The sequence below is a fragment of the Chionomys nivalis genome, chromosome 6 (genome assembly GCF_950005125.1).
Source record: "Chionomys nivalis chromosome 6, mChiNiv1.1, whole genome shotgun sequence".
Taxonomy (NCBI): domain Eukaryota; kingdom Metazoa; phylum Chordata; class Mammalia; order Rodentia; family Cricetidae; genus Chionomys; species Chionomys nivalis.
Window position 1 is genome coordinate 65,899,769 of NC_080091.1, and position 13,898 is coordinate 65,913,666.

A 13,898-nucleotide genomic window follows, 5' to 3' on the forward strand; every position below is an offset into this window, starting at 1 on the left:
ATCCAAGAGGGCGCCTTCAGGAACACAGGTGCTGTGTAAGATAAGGAAGCATGTTGATGGGGAAAGCAAGATAAGACTCACAGGATCAGAAAAATAGATCAGGGAAAAAAAATCAAACGGTCTTTTATTAGATAGCTAGTGATACCCTTGATTTTTACAGGTTTATTCGTTCCACAAACACATTGTGGGGGCTCTGCACATTAGTGGCTTAAAGATGCATCCACAAAGGGCCAGATCATTCTCCCTGCAGTTCCTACAACCAACCAGAAGAGGGAGGCAAAGTGCCAGCCCTGTGCAAGGTGGTGTCAAAACTGCTACAAACCTCCGAGTTGTGAAGGATCCCACTTCTAAGCAAGCAAACTTCCATTTTGGACTGTAGTTTTTAGATAGAGCAATGCTGGTCAGCAAGACATGTAGTGACATTTCAATTGTACTTTAATAAATAAAGATTGCCTGAAGATCTGAGAGTGAAACAGTCCCACTGGTCAGCCTTACAGAACAGGTTATGGTAACACACACCTTTAATCCCAGTAGCCACGCGAGTTGCCACAGAAACTAGGCGGTGCATGCCTTTAATCCCAGCCCTAGAGAGGAATATAAGACATGGGGAGACAGCTCTCAGACACAGTCTGAGATTCCGGGAGGCAGGATCGCCATTTCAGACTGAGGTCGAGATAAGAGTCCGTGGTTGGCTGTTTTGCTTTTTGGATCTTCAGGTTGAACCCCAATTTCTGGCCCTGAGTTTTTATTAATCGTCTTTCAAAGACAGGCTTGAGAAGGGAAGGCACAAGCGTGAAGAAACAACAACAGTTCCCCCTCTGAAGCCACAGATGTTCCAGGAGCCCAGGCGAAGAGCGCTGAGCAGGGCGTCCAAGCTGGCCAGGATCTGCCACATTCCCAACACTGACAAACATAAAAGCTAAACAATGTCTTGGCATCTCTAATCTATATCACATGCATTCCCCCCAAAAAATGATTAAAAACCAAAATATGCCACTCCAATAACCCCTTTTGACTATGAAATGAGAAATCTAGGGACTTTCCAGTATCTTCCCTGGTGCACAGTCCAGGTTTCTGGGTTTTCATGGACAGAAATTATGTCAGCCTTTCCATTTCTCTAGCCTATGTGATAGTACATTTTCACACACTCCAAATCAAAATCACTCAACTCCACAAAGAGTGAAGGCTACTCGATAGAGGAGAGCTGGAGGGTGGACCATGAGTGACAACGCCTCTCTGTGTTACAAATGAATCCTCTAACACTGCAGGACAGGCACCGAGGGAGCTGATCCGACACCAGAAGTCCAAAAGGAAAAAGAGCCAAGCCTTTTCTGTACTGGGAGTGTTCTGATAGTTAGCGTGGCTCTCCTGGGGTAGTTTCCAACTATGTGTACTGAGCAGGTACATCACAGTATTGTACAGTAAGAGCCATGCGTCCAGCAAAGTTGAAAACACGTTAGCATGAATGCTACAGAGCAAGCCTGGAATCAGGGGTTTCACAGGGACTTGGGCCCTTAAGGCACAGACACAGAGATGTGTTCACAGACATGTGTTACCAGAGTCTAGGCTGGGACACTGGAAATCGATGAGTGCATCCTAAGGCCTAATTTTCATTTTAAAAAAACCCTCATTCTCCAGCAAATGATTTAAGGCTCCCTGGAGACGCAGTTGATCCCGAGACTGGGGCAAGAAACATGAAAATAACAAGAGCCTGGAGCATCTTTGGGGCCAGAAGGTAACAAAGGGTTAAAAAATGAGGGACAGAGGTGTGTGGACATGTGGGGAAAGGAAAAAGAGGGAAGGGGTAAAGACACCAACCTTAAAAGCTTTCATTACAGGCACCATCCCTAGGGAAGGAAGCTGTTCCCCTGTCCCACCCCATCACCCAAAAAAAACCATGTTGACACTGAAATCCCAATTTCTGGAGCAGGACTCATGTGACCCTACTTGGAACCAGGATCTTTGCAAATGTAATCAAGTTAAGAAGAGTTCTTATAAGGACTGCAGTGGGCCCTAATCCCAAGGACAGATGGCCTTATAAGGTGGGAGAGGACAGACACCCAGAGAAAGACATCTCAAGACACTGCCCTTCAGTGACCCAGGCTCAAACCAAGAAATGCTAAGAACTTTCTAGCAACCATTTGAAGTTAGGAAGGAGGCATGAACCACAACCCTCAGAGCATCCAATGAACCCAACCCTGGCAAAAGCTTGGTTTTAGACTCTAGCCTCCTGACCTGAAATAATAGCCTTCTGCTGCTTTACGAGTAACAACAGCTTGTTGACAGGAGTGCCGGGGAAACCAACTTCCATGCATGATAAAACTCTCAGAGGAAACTGTAAGCACGGGAAAGTCACTGGCCTAATCTCCAAGTATCGCGTCTCTGCATTACAGAGGTAAAAAATAGTAACTCTGCTGATGTGTTTATCTAATTATTCTTTACCAATGAAAACCTGGGAGTCAGATAGAGGGTAATGATCAGAGAAGCAGCGGCAAAGCACAGCTGACCTCCTACCTCTTTCCAGTCTTCCATTCAAAAGGGCAGAGACCCTCTCTCAGCCCCGCCCTACTACTTCCTGTGTCCATCTGTTCTCAATCCTCCAAAAGCTCTATGGTTAATTTTGGTCAGCCAAAACAAACTTTACTGTCAGTCTTGGGAGTGTCAGAATGCAATCAAAATATCACACTCTTTATCATATCAACTACGTGGCCCCTGACAGGAAGCACTGAAAAATCATCACCCAGGAGGCAACCTTCCCGATGCAAAAGCTCAAGTCCAAGTCAAAGGGTACTGGACAGAGCTGAGCAGCTGACGATAAGTGTCATGACCATGAGACCAGTGGACAGTGCAACCGGGAATAGTAGGGCAAAGTGGGGAGGGCCCCTAAATTCTGGCTTATCAATCTTGAGTCATGATGATTTCTTAGTCCTGATCATACTCCTATGATACAAGATGTAGATGAACATTAAGGGTAACAGACTGAGGGGCACACACAAATTCTGCACTATATTTTCTTCCCCATGCCCAAAATCACCCTCAAATTAAGAAAGGAAAGAAAACCAGTTGGGAGGAAGGAGTTCTATGTAAGGGGAAATCCAATGAGGACCAGCCCAGCAATCTCTCAACAGCCAGTACTCATGATGGAGCTCGTTCAAACACACTGGTTTAACACTTTTATTTTTAACTCTGCTTTGGTAGTACAAAATTCGTAAAAAGTACAAACCAGACAGTTAAAAATACATTTGACACTGGAAACAGTGAAAAATTCTCTTTACAATTTTTTTTTTTTTACACTGAGGTGGCAACTGACTCACTCGTCACAGCAAGGAGCTAGCCATCATTAGTGTTGTGGACAGGAGCTTGTCCTGGGTCCCCATCCTTCTGAGGAAGAGGAAGAAGGGGGGCCACAAACATCAGCTGTGAGGGAACACTCAGGATTCTCACCTAACAGTATAAACCAGTATAAAGCTTAAGTGTTCAACGTATCGAATGCTGAATTTTTGGCATCTCTGGAAGCCAGTCACCCAACTAACTGCTCATATATTTAAAAATGTTTAAAATTGGTATATAAATACAATTTTAAATATCTTTGCGCATTCTTTTGGTTTTTATTGCTATAGAAAGTGCTTTCTAGGTTGAATAAAATTAAAAAATAATTAAAGCTGAAGAATATCTTACATATTAGCCCATCACCATTTAAAGGACATTATGGTTTTTTTTTTAATGCAAAGTGTATGGTTTTTTTGTTTGTTTGTTTTGTTTAAGTAAAAATATTGGTGTAGCTGCACAAAGATTACTCTTACTAACACACACTCCACTTCCTGGACCACAGCAAATCCAGCATCCACACTGGCTTCTCTCTGCTTTGTACACGACACACAGATGCCAGTGTGAGATCACATCAAAGTGCATCTACCACTCCCATAAAATGTTAGAAAAAAGTTAGTTTGTTTCCAGAAACAGAATCAAGTAAGTCTATCTACAGAAAATACCCTGTGGTATATCTTTTTTATTTTTTTTTTATTTTTTTGTGGTGCCAAACAAAAACAAGCCCTTTTTCTTTGAAATGACGTACTCAATGCTTCCCACCAATGGAAGCAGGGAATAGAGCTGCCTCACCCCCACCTACACAATTACTATCACTTTTAGGTGTTTTATAAAACAAAGCTAAGAGAGAGAGCAGCAGGGCAGGGAGCCACTAAAGCCACTGAGCATGCCGGGAAGGTGCTCTACCACTCAGCTAGACCCCTAGCCCTCTTCATCTGGCTCAGTCACCCAGGCTACCCCTGAACTCTCTCTATAGCCCACGCAGGATTGAACTTGCAGTCTTCCTCAGAAGCTCTGACAGAGCATCAGTTACAAGATAACTGTGGGGACCCAGAGTAAAACACTGGAGGCCTCAGCAGGCCTCGTTTGTATAAGAAAGGAGTGTTTCGGTTTGGCTTCCGGTTGTCAAAACTTTTTTTTAGAGTGACTCTAAACCATTTTCCCTTTTACTCAAATAGGCTAAATGAGAATTGTTTAAGTTACATAAAAACAGTAATAGTCTCTGTATTTTCTAAGTGACGGAAGAGTGACAGGAGTGTCCTGATGGCGGCAGCAGTCAATGCTGAAGTCTTGGTCCAGGAATCAATCAGGAGTCTGCAGTGCCCTGATCTCCAGCTGACTCCAGGATCTCCTGGGGGATCAGTTCCTGAGCACTCACCAGATGCTTCCCAGGACCTTTTCCAGGGAGTCTTCTGTAACAGCCCGCGTGTACACGAAGATCTTACAACCAGTGTCAAAATGGAATCCAGCTTGGGTAACAGACGTGAAGACTCCCGCATAAGCCCAGGCTGTCAATGCTCCACTGTTCACAATGCTGTGATTCCAAGGGAGGAGCCGCTTGTGCACAGAGCAGCAGGAATGCGCAACTGGGAACCACAGTGGACGGCTAGGGACGGTCCACAGTACAAAAAAAAATGAGCTCTTTTCCTCTGGGAAATTGAACTAAAATTTCCACTAGACTTTTAATCCCAAAACTTCTTTCAAAGCAAACTGAATTCTGTGTTCAGCATAGCAAAAATATTCCCTTTTGGGTTTGAGCCACATGCCCATTGACTTCATGATAGAAACTATATAAAATATATAAAAATATCCCCTAGTCAACTTCATATCTTGCAAGTTTGAAGTCTCTTAGAACTCTTCAAGAAAGTCCATGCTGCAAGAGAAAAGAACACAAAAAGCTATAGCAAAAGGGAAACACACCACATGCCTATCGGCCCGAGTATTTTAAACGGCAGGAGAGCTGTGGTCCCCTTCACCCCAGCAGACCACACCCCACTTCTCCCTTCCCCACTACACCTTCCTTCCAGAATTTAGTTCAAGAACATTTAACTACCGCCCATTCAAAGGACCCTTTCACACAGGTCGCCTAAGACCATCAGAAAACACAGACATCTACGTTACAGTTCATAACAGTAGCAAATTACAGTTATGAAGTAGCAACGAAATAATTTTATGGTAGGGGGTTGCCACGACATAGGGAACTGTATTAAAGGGCCAAGGCATTAGAGTGGTTGAGGACCACTGCTCTGGAGTCTGAGAACCAAGAGAACAAGCCTGTCTGTTTCACACGAGCTCCCCATGATCCCTGCCACCTCTCCAGGGAACGGGGTCTTTCTCAACCCTGTGCTGTCACATCATCAGCTGCAGTGATGACCTCAGATGACCTTACAAACAGCTTTCTATGTCCCAAATATCTCCTCTAATTAACAGCTTTATAGTTTTTTATTCTGAAGACCAAGACAGCCAGCACAGAACTGGAATTCTAAAGGTGTCATTGTATGCTGAAACAAGCATACTGTGCAAGAAACCTATGCAAGGTCAAGGAGCAAAGCATTCTCTAATCTAGCACATGTTTCTCTATAATCACTGAGCAAAAAAGAGAGGGGTCTAGCTTGCAGAAATATGAAAGACTAACAAGAATTAGCTGCCAAATCTTAGTTTAAGAACATACTATTGCTGTCGGTGTTGGTGGCACACCCCTTTAATCCCAGCACTGGAGAGGCAGAGGCAGGCCAGCCTGGTCTACAGAGAGGACTCTTTGGAAAATCAGTCTCCTCTCTCACCTCCATCATAAGTCACTATGAATATCATGAATGGTCGGGAAAACATAAAATGTTTTGATGAGTGGTTTAAATAGTTAAAACCTTAACTTTTAAATATCAATAATGAGCAAGTGTTTCCATATTTGGATCAGTTCATGGGGAAAAACTAAAAAGCATTTATAGATTTTTTTTTTCAATCAAAATTGAAAGTAAGACAATCAAACAAACAAAACCTGACATGGACATCAGTGAATATTCCTGCAAATTCTATTGCTTTCTTTTCTGAACAGTGTACATGAGAAACCAAGCCTTCACACAGCCTCGGCTTCTGGTGCTTCGATCATTCTGGGAAGTCTGTAGGCTGCTCTAAACTGGGTTATACGCCAGTATCAACTCCTGTACTTAGCAACATAGAGTTAATTCAAGTGATGGGAATTGGACACTTAAGATTTACCAGCCTTGGGGAACGTGAAACTCAGGAGGAAGTTATGCTACATGAAAAGCCACTAATGTCCAGCGTGGCTCTGGACCTGGAGGAATGAAGACTGAACAGCTCATCTTTGACCTCAGACTCCACTGAGCTACCCTTAGGCTCCCCAAGGTCTGTCTTTAGGGCCCCCAGAGTCCCTAAGCCTGCAATGCTCCAGAGTTTAGGATGAACAGAGCAGATACTATAGCCTCTCTTTTCTACGTCTTGCCAAGGGGCTGTCAGGGCTAAAGGGAAGGACGGATGAGCTCTCTGTGTGGTAATTCATGGTCAGTTACTGGAAAGGGCCTAACACAGGTCTAACCAGGAGATGGCTTGCTTTGTGGACAACAAAACAAAAAACCACTGGTCTCTCAGATCCTCTGACCCAGAGAACACTAGTCAATGTGTCTGGGATCTTCCATGAACAGAACCAAACTGTAGAAGAAAGGCTTAGGAAGAGTACTGAAATGGAGAAGCCCAAACTCCAAGATGAAGGCCGTAACTGCCGGAAAGATCTGTCTATCTCCAACAGTAAAAGACAAATAGTGAAAGGCACCCAGGAGGTACGAGCACAGTCATGGCTCTGTCGAGGTGGAAGGGGAAAGACTGGCTCCTTCTCACCTGGGGGCAGAGGGGTCTCAACAGCTGGGACCACAGAGCCATCAGCTTCCACAGAAGCCAACTGCCAGGGAGCATATGGGCTCTTAGCTGGGCAAAAGGAGGGTGGGGCTCCATCCGCAGACACGCTGCCCAAGCATGCACATGAAGGGCCACACAGACACACAGAACCACAGGCCCAGGGCTACTGATGAAGACAGAAGGAAGGCTTTTGTTTGTTTTTAAGACTTCTTTTTTTAATCCTGTAGCTCGGTCTATTGCTTGACCATGGGTATGCTTACTATTTATGATTTCTATTACTTAAAAAATGATTCATCTGTAGACCAGAACCCAGCATAGCCATCATCAGAGAGGCTTCATCCAGCAACTGATGAAAGCAGATGCAGATACCCACAGGGAAACGCTATGCAGAGCTTGGAGAATCCTGTGGAAGATGGGGAGGAAGGATTGTAGGAGCCAGAGGAGTCAAAGACACCACAAGGAAATTCACAGAATCAACTAACCTAGGCTCACAGGGGCTCACAGAGATGGACCCGACAATCAGGAAGCTTGCATGGGACCGACTTCGGCCCTATGCATATGTTACGGTTTTGTAACTTGGTCTTCTTGTGGCGCTATTAACAGTGGAAACAGGGGCAATCTCTAACTCTTTCACCTGTTTTGGTGACCCTTTTCCTCCTACTGGGTTTCCTTGTATGAGAGGATGTGCCTAGTCTTAACCGCAGCATGATATGCCATGTGTGGTTGAAATGTCTGGTATGCCTGCCATTTTCTGAAGAGAAACAGAGGAGGAGTGGATCTGGGGGGAAAAGGAGATGGGGAGGGGGACTGGGAGGAGAGGAGGGTGGAGAAAATGCAGTTGGGATATAATATAAAAAGAAGAAACAACAAAAAGTGACTGCATCTTCAATGCTTATAATCTGCATTAGAGACAACTAAGGGGCTGAGCCATCAGAGCCACGTGTGGCCTCCTATGTCATGCCTTAAACAAAACAGTGGGAACCAGGGGTCTAGACTCTCAACTCTGAACCCAATGGACTAACACACGAAGGGAGAGAAATCGACTACAAAGCCAGAACCATATTCCAGGAGCAAAACGGCATGTGTAGTCTTCCACACTGCTGCTCCTATGATCCAGCCTAGCACAGTGCCTGGCACCACGAAAGGGCTCAGCAGACTCTTCTGAAAGATAAAACTGTGTCTGAGTTGAACTGTGTCAGCAATCGCTGATCCTTTGAGATCTCAAGGTCTGTGACCTCTTTGTCCTGGGGCGAGGACTGGGTCAGGTGCTCACACAAACCACGCCCACTTTGTCCAGGGAGAGCTTTAAAAGCTAATGACGTCAGATGACTCTATGGGGACCAAAGAAGGCTGCCTGTGATGATTTGGATGAGAGCGGCCCCCACAGGCTCATATGTTTGAATACTTAGTTCCCAGTAGGAAGAACTACGGGGAAAAGCTAAGATGTATGGCCTCACTTCTCTCTTTTCCTCCCTCCCCCTTCAGGCCTGTGGATCAGCGCCATGCCTGCTGCCCATGGTCATGGACTCAAACCCTCTGACCTGGTAAAACTGTTTCTTCTGTAAGTTGTCTTGATCATTGTGTTTCTTCACAGCAATAGAAAAGTAACTAAGACACTGCCCCGTATTCAAAGCCAGAAGTCTGAAATGCTCACTACGGTGAGGTCATAGGCATAACTCTGTTCTCTCCTTTTCAAAGAGAGCAGTATTCCTTCACATTCCATGGCCACTGAGCACGTGAGCTCCAGAGTGGAGATTTCTTCCCACCCGAAGATAGAGAAAAAGTAAGTCCTAAGCCTGACTCCCAATCTGCAAAACAGGGGTGGTGGTATTTCCCACAACCCCCCAGATCACCCTGCCGGCTCAGGCTTCACTGGACTCTTTGCCCTTCTGACTAGTCCCTGTATGTCCTCCACAGAGTGGGCCTGGACAGCCCCTGTCTCCCAACTCCTCATGCACGACCATGACCGCACCTCCCACACAGCATGTCAGGCACCACGCAAGACAACTTGATCCTGGAAAGCAAACCAGGGGGCCTTTCATAATGTGTGTCCAATGCCCCATAAGGCCAGTCAACAAAACTAAGGGTCTTTATTCTACCTGAAAACTTCTTTATTTAATAAATAAATAAACAAACAAACGTCTTTTCCACAAAAACTTTAGAAGCTAGCAACAAGCTACTGGCTGCATTTCCCACCATCTTTCTCTGTGCAATCTGAATGAATGAATAAAATAAGTAAATATGTAAGTAGGAAAAACAATGCCAAGAATGTAAGGCGGGACAACAAGCTCTGAAGACCCCCCCCCAAGTATTCTACCAGGCATTTGGCAGCCAAGCTGAAGGGGAAGAAAGCTAGCCTCCCTCACTGAGAGAGGTCAGCTGAAGGTCAGGAATGCTGACCTGTGATTGGCTGGATGCTTGGGAAAGCAGCCTCTCCCCAAAGCACAGTGCACACCCAGTCAAAAGAGCCTGGGTCAGCAAAGTCCTCCCATCCCCTCCTTCTTGGTTTTGATTTCCTACAAGGCGTGGCGATTTCTAAGTCCTCCTCAGCACAGACAAAAATGGCTCAAATTCCTGAGGGACTTGTCTACATCTGGGTGTCTTGAGAGTTCAAAGTTGTTTTGTTCTTAAGAAGTAAAAGGATCTTTTACTCAAGAAGTAGCCTAATAAATGACAAAGGCCACTAGGAACACCAGGACAGATTTTGACAGTGGTAAATAGTTAGTAATAATAATGATGACAAGGACTGATTTAAGAACTACACATAATCCTGCCAGTTAAGACTAAAAACCACCTTCCTTCATGAGGAGAACACTGAGGCTTGAGAAGGTCAGGGATGGCTGTAATCAATCCCAGCACCCTAGAAGGTCATAGAAGCAGAAGACTAAGATTAAGAAGGCCAGCCTTGGCTACACAGAAGTTTGAGGTTAGCCTAGGCTATGAGAGTGACACAGTTGTGTGAATATGGTGATGCACACCTGCAATCCCAGCTCTGCGGAGGCTGAGGTGGGGGTGGGGGGTCACTGGGAATTCAATATACAGCATGGGCTATCTAGTAAGCACCGGATCAGCCAGGGCTGCAGAGCAAGACCCTGCACATCAGGAAAGAAAAGAAAAAAAGGAGAAGATAAAGAAGAGGGGTAAGCAATTTGCATTATAATCATCAGCAGTTAAGTGACACAGTTTAAAGTAAATCTATACAGTTTAAAATCCAGCTGTGAATCACCAAAGTAAATAACCAAAAATAGAGTACTTGCAATAATAATAATAATAATAATAAAGGAGGTATCTCCAAGGGTGAGAGGGGCCAGAGGCTGGGGTGGGAGTAGTCAAATGCATCATATACATGTAAAGATCTCAGAGAACGAGCTCAATAAAAATAGAAATGCCTCATAATTCACTTGCTTTAATTTTAAAATTCTACTGTAAAACTACCAGAGGAAAACACAGGAACAAACCACCATAACATGGTCTAGGTAACAGACAAGTGAAGTTATATTATATAACACTGAAGCTTCCACACGGCCAAGGGGACAGCAGAGTGAAGCGCAATTTACAGAGAGGAGGAAAATGCTTCCCATATTTAAGTAGATCGATAGATGGGTGAATATACACATACACGTACACGTACACACACATACACATGTGTGTGCATGACAGGTAGATAATATGCAGAATCTATAAATTCCAAAACAACAGCAAAATCTCAAAATAAAACAAAACCACCTCAGTCCAATTTTAATAGGATGAAAGTTGAAAAGTAGTTAAAATTAAAAATGTGTGAAACTTTGTGCAGCTTTCCAAGTGGGTGTTTCCAATAAGTGCGATCAGAGAGAACACACCTCAGAGACATGCACCAGAGAATGCGAGCTGTAGCATCATTTTTATAGAAAGTCAGAGCCAGTGACAATGAAGACAAGGCTGTGGCATCTGGAGACTGAAAGCAATTCGATTTATTTAACTTTCAAGAACAAAAGCTTATTCTTCTAAGGGAAAAAAAAATCAAAACACATTTTCTGTGAGGAAAAAAAAAAGAAAAAAAACCATTTTGACGGCAATGCCAAAATAAACCAGGCAGAATGTAAGTCAGAACGAGCTACAAAAAGGAGTTCAAGCCACGGGGGCAGGGAGGGGACAGCAGGAGAGGACAAACAGACTTTGTTTTTAAAAGAGGGAAGGAGAGAAGAAAGGAGAAATCCTAATCCATTGGATGTATTCTATCTAGAACACGCCATGGTCCCTCAGTAGCTAGAAGGTTCAGCTCAAGGACCTCCATGAACACCAAGAGCTGTGAGTGTCCAGTCCCTTGGATAAGAAGGCACAGGATTTGCATATCAGCTGCACTTGTCCTCCTGTAAATTCTAGACCATCTCTGGGTTACTTACAATACCAAATGCAAGTAAATGCTATGTAAATGGCTATCAAACGGCATTCTTTAGGGATCATGGGAAGGCAGGCACACATGTGCAGTACAGACAAGACTTCGAGACAGACAGCATTGGATACTGGATGAATCCAACAATGAAGAATCTATGGCTAAGGGAAAACTGACTCCACCAAGCACAAATTCTGTTAAAAACAAGAATGAAGTGGGGGGGGGGGGGGTGAGCAGGGAGGAAGAATCCTGTAAGTGAATGTATGATAAATTAAGGTACTGTACTAAAACAGCTGGGAAAATCTAAAACACCTAGGAGGGAAAAAAACTAGAACTTCAAAGACATAATTCAACTATATAAAACTAGGTCAGCCTTTTACTACTATACGAGCTATGCTTTCTTCACCAAGAGAGGGTCTCACTGTGTAGCCCCAGCAGGACTAGAACATACTATGTAGTGTTCTGGTTCTATGTAGTGTTCTGGTGCTGTGTAGTGTTCTGGTTCTATGTAGTGTTCTGGTTCTGTGTAGTGTTCTGGTTCTGTGTAGCGTTCTGGTTCTATGGAGTGTTCTGGTTCTGTGTAGTGTTCTGGTTCCATGGAGCGTTCTGGTTCTATGGAGTGTTCTGGTTCTATGGAGTGTTCTGGTTCTGTGTAGTGTTCTGGTTCTATGCAGTGTTCTGGTTCTATGCAGTGTTCTGGTTCCATGGAGCGTTCTGGTTCTATGGAGCGTTCTGGTTCTGTGTAGTGTTCTGGTTCTGTATAGTGCTCTGGTTCTGTGTAGTGTTCTGGTTCTGTGTAGTGTTCTGGTTCTGTGTAGTGTTGTTCTAGTTCTATGGAGTGTTCTAGTTCTGCCTGCCTCTGCCTCCCAAGTGCTAGCAATAAAGGTATCTGTGTATCATTACATCCAGCTGTTGCTACATTTTATGGAAAATCTTCTCATTCGGTCCAGAACCAGGAATTTTAGCCCAGATGAAAACTTTTAGGCTTTCTTGGTTGAAAAGTCAAGACCAACTGTCTCAAGGATACCTTCCTCAGAAAAATAGGAAAATTTTAACGAATATCTAATATTTTAAATACTAATGTCTATTGCTTACGTCTTTTTCTTAGTCCATATTCTCATAAATGAGCATGGACACAACCTACCTGTTTTTCTTGGACCAGGTTAACATCTGTGAAAACTGAAGTCTGGCTACCTGGGTCCATTCTGAACCCCACCAATTCCAAATGAGTTGTTTTAACCATTTGCTAAAGAACTTTACCTATAAAGTGAGTTACTCAATTTGATTCTTCAGAGTGTAAATATTTAATTATTATTCTCTCTGCTTTTGAATTTTTTAATTTCTACAATAAAAATGTTTTACTTTAATTTCAAAATTAATTATAGTGAACTGGAATGTCAGAGAATATGATTTCACTAACTTAGACAGTACACCACATTTGGACAGTGGAAACTACCCTTCTCTGAGAGCCAACTCCATCCCAGACACTCTCTTGGCACTTGCCTTGAATCAATGCATTAATACCTTTATTTCATATAAAAAGGAGGTATGAGCAGTTAAGAACTATTTATTTCCAAACAGACTCATGATGGAGCCATGCCTCCTGGCAGAACCCAATTATGTAATCCTGGTAGATGTCCGTGTGCACTGTAGAGAACACCAAACTGTAGACTGGTTACCTGTGGTCAGGGCTTCGGGTAATATGATCATCCTGAAGTCTGATACAGACAGAATTTGGACCATGAAACCCAGCTGAGCAATCTCAATTCCTTTAACCTTTCTAAATTGTGGTGTGGCTGTAACCAGGGCAGGGTGTGGCTGTAACAGGGCTGAGTGTGGCAAGAGGACGGCCTTGCAGTTGGCTCCTCCTGCACTGGGCTGCGCTTCTAAGGCTACCAAATGCTGCTGGGGGTGAGGGTGTGGGAGGAGTCACATACACGCTGTCAGTGTGACCCCACATTCTCACTGGGGGTGTGGGGGTGGGAGGAGTCACATACACGCTGTCAGTATGACCCCACATCCTTGCTGGGCTTTCATCACCTTAGCCTTTAATAGTAGGCCTGTCCCTTCCCAGACAGCGAACTGTAATCAGCTTCTCCAATTTACACAGCTCACTCAGCAGCCCACGTCTAACACCAGAGGTCCCAGCACCTCTGCTCAGTACTGCCTTCCGGATGATGGCCATGTCCTATGTCTGCAAAGCCCAACAGGGCAGACTCCAGCCTTGACGGCTACTGATCATTTGAAATATGACTAATACAAAATCTAAATGTTTACTCTGAATTAATTTACACGTAAGTAGCTGTGGTTGTTTGAAAGAAAATGG

General features: G+C 44.2%; 1 protein-coding gene across 1 annotated transcript in view; it reads right to left on the minus strand.

The window, feature by feature from the left end:
* Positions 1–3,164: 3,164 nt before the first annotated feature.
* Rell1 (RELT like 1) overlaps positions 3,165–13,898 on the minus strand; it is a 58,196-nt gene continuing 47,462 nt past the window's right edge. The window contains exon 7 of the mRNA XM_057772032.1: positions 3,165–5,200. The gene's annotated coding sequence lies outside the window, so the exon portion shown is untranslated. The remainder of the gene's footprint in view (positions 5,201–13,898) is intronic.